The following is a 7,530-nucleotide window of genomic DNA, read 5'->3' as shown; positions in this document are numbered from 1 at the left end:
GCCTATCCCTTTCAATTTGTGTATTGTTTTAAGAATTGTTTTAGTATTATTTTTTATTTGTTTCTTATTTTAATATTTATTTTTATGTTTTTAAATATATTTTTTTATTTAATAAAATAAGTTAAAAAATTAATATGGGCTGGGCCGGGTCGAGCTCGGGCTTAGCAATTTTATTTTAGGCCAAGCTTAGACAATTTTTAGGCCCATATTTTGGGCAGAGCCCGGGCCTAGAATTTTGCTTGGGCCCGGCCTAAACCCAGCCCGGCCAATGATCAGCTCTAGTTAGTATTTTGTCTGAAATAATTAAAAATATTAACTGTAATGGGCCAAAATTACCCGGCCCGTTTAAAAATAAAAAAACTAAAAATAATAACAGTCCATTGTTTTTATAAAACCCAAAACAGCCGAAATACTTAAACCCAATCCTAAAAAACAATTAAAACCCAACAAACCCAACAAGCCCAAATGTAATAGCCTAAATTTTCAGTGGTGTCGGAACAGTGATTCGAGATCACTAAATCCGACAAATGAGTAGAAAAATATTAATAATTTAGTGAATATAAGTTAAATGTGAAGTTAGGAAAATTTTTGAAATGGCAAATAGTGTACTAGAAATAAATATTTAAAAAAATAAAATTTAGAATCGAAAATGAGGTATCGAGAGTTTGAAATTTTTTAAAACGAGCCATGAATATTTTTATAAATATTTATGGAGTGTTAATAAGTTAGTATTAAAGTTTCGTCAAGAAATTTTAAAGTTTCGATGGTTAATTGAATAAAAAAGACTAAATTGTAACAAATGTAAATTTATGAAGAATGATTAAATAGCTTAAATGATAAAAGAAAGAGGGTTTAAATAGCAGGAAATTTGATGAATTAAGGGTAAAATTGGAATATTGCAAAATTAACTAAATAAAGTTAGGACTAAATAGGAAATATCTAGATTTCTCTTCATTTCTCTTCAATTCCAGCAGCTAAAAACGCCATAGGAGGGTTCTATAAGCTGGTATTTCATAATTTTTGCACCAAGTGAGTTAATCCTTGTCTTTTTCTTGTAATTTTTGTGTTTCTAAGACTTTTACAACTAGGTCCTACTATTAAATTCATTAGTTTTTGATTTCATGGATGAAATTGAAAGTCACCATGGTTGATTGCTATAAGTTTATGATGAAATAGAATGAAATTAAAGCATTAATTTGTTTATGAGATGATTCTATTAGGTAATTTCAATAGAAATTGATTTTTAGGACCTAATTGTGAAAATGTTTAGAATTAAAGTCTATTTCTGAAATTTTGATTCCTAAAGGTTGTAAACTAGTTAAAGGTGATAGAATAAAGTGTTAATTGAGATAAATCAGCTCAATTGAGAGGCTAATTGAGTAGGGACGAAATTGTTATTTATTAAAAGCTTAGGGGAAAAATGGTAATAAACAGCTTGCACTAAAACAGTTTAGACAGCAGTAGTAGAATAACTTTGAAAAATCACCATAAATTGTATGAATCGAATTAGAATATGAAAACAATATGAAATTAAATCTTATTGAGTCTAGTTTCTCATAGAAGAAACGGTGTAAGCAAAGGATTTGTAAATTATGAGATATAATTAATTTTGTGAGACAAGGTCAGAATGAATTCGAGTTCCCCTGTTTTGACTTTGAAAAATCATAAAAAATTTAATAAAAATAATTATGGACTTAAATTCATATGTCAAGAATTCTGAATGTGTCTATTTTCAAAAGAAACAAACAGGAATATCATTCGAATTCCGTATGAAGAGATAATTAATTTTTAGTGAAAAAATGTTTGAACTGCCAGACAGCAGAACAGGGGTGACTTTAAAGAATAAAATGTAATTATTGGCTAAACCAAAAATTCTGAAAATTTTATGATAAGAAGATATGCGAGTCTAGTTTCAGTGAAAATTAGCGGATCCTAATTTGGAGTTCTGTAGCTCAAGATAAAAATAATTTAATGACTATGACATGGATGGACAGCATTGAATATACATAGGTAAATAGTAAAATTGCAAATAATGTTACTTGTAAGCGGGTTATAAACATTAAGGATGTGAAATAGAATGAATGTGAAGTCAATACTGATAAGTGAAAATTTTATATTATAGATTAAGAAATTGAGGATAAACGAGGAAAAGAGAAAATTCCGGAATAGTTCAATAAATCTCTACAACTACTGCAAATTGTTCCGAGTAAGTTCGTAAGGTTAAATTATTAAATTTCAATGTTATTTTATGAATGATGATTAATATTTATGTATGTATGTTAATTGTTGAAAATAATTAAATCATGTACAAAAGTTACAAAATTGAACGGAACGCAGGAAATGAGTACGATCGTTTGGTGAAAAAGATGAATTGACGGTAAATTACCCAAGTAAATCGAGATTCAGCATTTGTTGCGAACTCTCGTGTTTGCTTTCTGTTTAGCTCTTACGAGCTTCCGTTAACTCATATGAGTTTCAGTTAACCCTTTTGGGGTTTCAGTTCAGCTCTGATGAGCTTCAGTTAGCCTTCGGGCTTCCGTTTAGCACTTTTGTGCTTCAGTTAGATTTCGGGTATTAGATCACGATGTACTCAAATCCGTAAGTCGTTCGTTAAATTGACAAGTTAGTAAGTCGTAATTGTAACGTGTGGAAAAAGAAATGTAAATAATGTTATCATTATTTTTTAGCTCAATTAAGTAAATTATTTTTAAAATGAGATTATGATTTACAGGATGAACGTAACTTACTTGAAATGTCCATATGATTTGAATTTTTGAAACTAATATTGGTAAGGTTTATGGTTTAAGCCGACGAACTTACTAAGCTATAGTTAGCTTACTTGTAATGTTTATTTCTCTTTGTAGATTAACGGGAGGGTCAGAGGATCGGATCATCACGCTCAAGTCACACTATCTTGATTTTCCGGTAGATTTTGTTATAAATACTTTAAATGGTTTATATGGCATGTATAGGAGCTGATGTGACTATGTTTTGTATCAACTCATGAATATATTAGTTAAGTTAATATAAGTTGATATATGATATGAATGTAAATTAATTAAGATGTTTAAATACTACTTGAAAGTATGAATGGATATAATGTTAGGCTATTTAATCATTTTCCACAATTTTGCATTTGATACAATTTAGTCCTTTTTGTTCAATTAACTATCAGAACTTTAAAATTTCTTGACGAAACTTTAATACTAACTTATTAACACTCTATAAATATTTATAAAAATATTTATGGCTCGATTTTAAATTCTCGAGGTCTCGATACCTCGTTTTCGATTCTAATTATTTTAGTATTTATTTTTAGTACACTATTCACTATTTCAAAATTTTTCCTAACTTCACATTTAACTTATACTCACTAAATTAATAATATTTCCTACTCATTTGTCGAATTTAGTGATCTCGAATCACTGTTTCGATACCACTGAAAATTAGGCTGTTACAGTTCAGCTAGTTTATCTAAAGAATAATCCATACGTACCGGAATAAAGTGCACTGACTTTGTCAATCGGTCAATAATTACCCAAATAGCATGTTTTTTCCTCGGAGACAAAGGTAACCTCAATACAAAATCCATAGTGGTTCTTTCCCATTTCCATTCCGGTATAGTAATTGGCTGAAGTAACCCCGAAGGTACCTGATGTTAAGCTTTAACTTGCTGACATATTAAACCCCTTGATACAAACTAAGAGATATCATGTTTCATTCCCGACCACCAGTACATCTTTTTCAGATCATTATACATTTTATTACTCCCCGAATGTACAGACATAGTACCGCTGTGAGCCTCGTATAGAAACTTCTGTATGAGCTCTGAATCCTGAGGTATACATACCCTACATTTGAATAATAAACAACCATCAGAACCGATCTGAAATTCAGAATCATTACCTGACTCACACTGTGCCCGTTTAACCTGTAACTTCTCATCATTCTTTTGAGCTTCACATATTTGCTGTAAAAATGTCGGTTTAGCTCTCAATTCAGCTATGATTGAACCATCATCAGTCAGTGACAACCGGGTATTCATAGCTCGTAAAACAAACAGAGATTTCCGGCTCAAAGCATCAGCTACAACATTAGCTTTACCCGGATAGTAATCAATAATCAAATCATAGTCCTTTATCAGTTCAAGCCACCTGTGCTGTCTCAAATTCAAATCTTTCTGTGTCCTCAAATATTTCAAGATCAGTATAAATATGACATTTCTCACCGTACAAATAATGCCACCATATCTTCAGTGCAAATACAATAACAGCTAATTCAAGATCGTGTACTGGGTAATTTCTTTCATGTGGTTTAAGTTGTCTTGAAGCATAGGCTATTACTTTACCTTCTTGCATCAAGACACAACCTAAACCATTTAATGAGACATCGCTGTAAATAACAAATTCCTTACCCGGTTCAAGCTGCACTAATACAGGTGCTTTCGTTAGTAGATCTTTCAATCGGTTGAAACTCCGCTGACATTCATCAGTCCATTTGAACTTTACATCCTTCTGCAATAATCAAGTCATTGGAGAAGCTATCATAGAGAATCCCTGTACCCAGCGCATCTTGTGCCAGGTTGTGCTCTGCCTCTTCCCCTCTATCAGAAGATTACCTTGTGTGGAAGGTTGACTCTTCACTTCAGTCAATGGGAGGAATCCCCTTATCTAAGGTTCTTTGTATGGCACTATAAACTCTCTTTCTTACGCGAGACAGAAAGTGTAACTACCGAAGCTCTTTCAACTTGTCCTGTCTAACTACCCAAGAAACTTCTAACTTCAGATACATTCTTTGGTGGATTCCAATTGACAATAGCTAAAATTTTACTTGGATATACCCTGATGTCTTCGGCAGATACAATGTGTCCAAGAAAACCCACTTCTCGAAGTCAAAATTCACATTTACTGAACTTAGCATATAACTGCTTCTCTCGCAGAATTTGTAACACAATTCTCAAATGTTCTGCATAATCTTCTTCATCCCGAGAATAAACCAAAATATCATCAATGAATACTACCACAAATCTGTCTAAGTACAGTCTGAATATCTGATTCATTAAATCCATAAATACTGCAGGTGCATTAGTTAGCCCAAACGGCATAACCAGAAACTCATAATGCCCGTACCTGGTTCTGAAGGCTGTTTTTGGCACATCTGACTCCTTTACCCGTAACTGATAATAACCTGATCGAAGATCAATCTTTGAAAATACTTTAGCACCTTTCAGCTGATCAAATAAATCATCAATCCAGGGTAATGGGTACTTATTCTTTATGGTTACCTTATTAAGGTGCCGGTAGTCGATACACAGTCTTAAAGACCCGTCCTTCTTTTTCACAAACAGAAGTGGAGCACCCCAAGTTGAATGACTTAGTCGGACAGAACCCCTGTCAACAAGCTCTTGCAGCTGTGTCTTTAACTCCTTTAATTCAATAGGAGCCATCCGGTACGAAACTATGGAAATCGGAGTAGTTCCTGGAATCAAATCTATGGAAAATTCCACTTCTCTTTCTAGTGGCAACCCTGGTAATTCCTTTGGAAACACATCGAAAAATTCACATACTACTGGCACTGCCTGTATCTTTGATTCAGATACCTTGGAGTCGAGTACATAAGCCAAGTAAGCATCATACCCTTTTTTGACATACCTCTGTGCTGCCATTACTGAAATCACATCAGATAATGCCTCTGTCTGATCAGATTTAACTCGGAGCAACTTACCATTTTGACATTTTAGCACAATATATTTTTTTCTACAATTTACTACTACATCATGCTGGGTTAACCAATCCATGCCCAATATCACGTCAAATTCATCAAATTATCAAATCAGCCGAAAAACAATAACCTCTTACCATCAGTGGACAATTTTTACAAATTTTATCCACCAACATAGACTGGCCCAGGGGGTTCGAGACTTTAACCACAAATTCAGTAGGTTCGACAGATAAATTTTTAACAATTACAAGTTTAACACATATATATATGAATGCGTAGAACCGGGATCAATCAATGCAGTAATATCAGTATCAAGTAAAAAAAATGTACCAGTAATAACATCGGGTGCTGAGGCATCTTCTCTGGCACGGATGGCATATGTCCTAGCAGGTGCTCGTGCTTCAGACCTACCTGCAATATCTTTCGTAGCTCTTCAGCTACCACTGACATTACCAGATAGTCAAGGTGGTTTGCCCCTTGAAACTGGATTACTTAGCTTCGATATCTGCTCAGCTTCTTTTTCACCTCTTTTTGGACAATCTCTAAGGAAATGGTCGAAAGAACCACATCGGTAACAAGCCCCACTCTTAAATTGGCATTCACCAAAATGGATTTTATTACAGTACTGACATCTCGGCTTAGGGGTACCAACACTGCCAACACTAGTAACTAATGGAGTGGAAGATCTTGGATTAGTGTGTTGAGAACCTCACTCTCTACCCAAATACCCAGTGGCTGAGGTAAAACGATCCTGTTACTTCTTCAATTTCTTTAGAGCAGAAAACTGAGATTTTCCCATTGGTCTTTTACTAAAAATTCGAGCTTCTCTCTCAGCCTGTTTCTTTTCTTTGCTCAATTCTTCTACTTTATAAGCTCTCTCTGCTAATGTAGCAAACTCTCGAATTTCAAGAATTCTGATCAATAGCTTAATGTCTTCATTCAACCCTTCTTCGAATCGTTTGCACATTTCAGATTCTGACTGTACCCATTATCGAGCATATTTACCCAATCGAACAAATTCTCTTTCATACTCAGATACCAATCTATTGCCCTATTTCAGCTCAAGAAATTCTTTTCTTTTCTGGTCAAGGAACCTATGGCTGATATATTTCTTTTTAAATTCATTCTGAAAGAACTCCCATGTAATTTCTTCTTTCAGAACAACTGAAGCTTTAGTATTCCACCAATGATAAGCTGTGTCTTTTAGCAGTGAGACGGCACATTTCAGACATTCTTCTGGTGTACAAGATAATTCCTCCAAAACCCGAGTAGTGTTTTCTAACCAGAATTCAGCCCGTTCGGAATCATCATCAACTGCTACTCGAAATTCTTCGGCCCCATATTTTCAAATTTTATCTACTGGAGTTTTTCCTTTTCTGACAGATTCAGTACCTGTACCCTATGGGATCTCAGGAACCGGTGGAGGAGCAGGAGGGGGAACTTGAACTTGCTGCACTACAGGGTTAGTTCTTAAGTATTGATTGAACCATTCATTCATCATTTGAAAGAAGGTTATTTTTGCCTCCTCCCCTCGACCCTCTGTCTCGAGCCTTCTGTAACGCCCCCTTTACCCGAGACCGTCGCCGGAGTCGAGCACGAGGCATTGCTAAACTTATTCGAGCACTTAAACAAATTCAAACAATTTATATCACACTTTCCAGACAAGCTGTCCAACTGCGTTACAGACGCAAAAAAAAATCATATCTCGAGTTACAAAACTCAAAATACAAATCAGTAAATTTTTCCGAATCTAGACTCATATATCTACTTACTAATTTTTTTCTAGAATTTTTGGTTGGGCCAATTAGT

This window comes from Gossypium hirsutum, chromosome A05, assembly GCF_007990345.1.
Source record: "Gossypium hirsutum isolate 1008001.06 chromosome A05, Gossypium_hirsutum_v2.1, whole genome shotgun sequence".
NCBI classification, from domain to species: domain Eukaryota; kingdom Viridiplantae; phylum Streptophyta; class Magnoliopsida; order Malvales; family Malvaceae; genus Gossypium; species Gossypium hirsutum.
Note: the sequence above shows the minus strand (reverse complement) of the source record.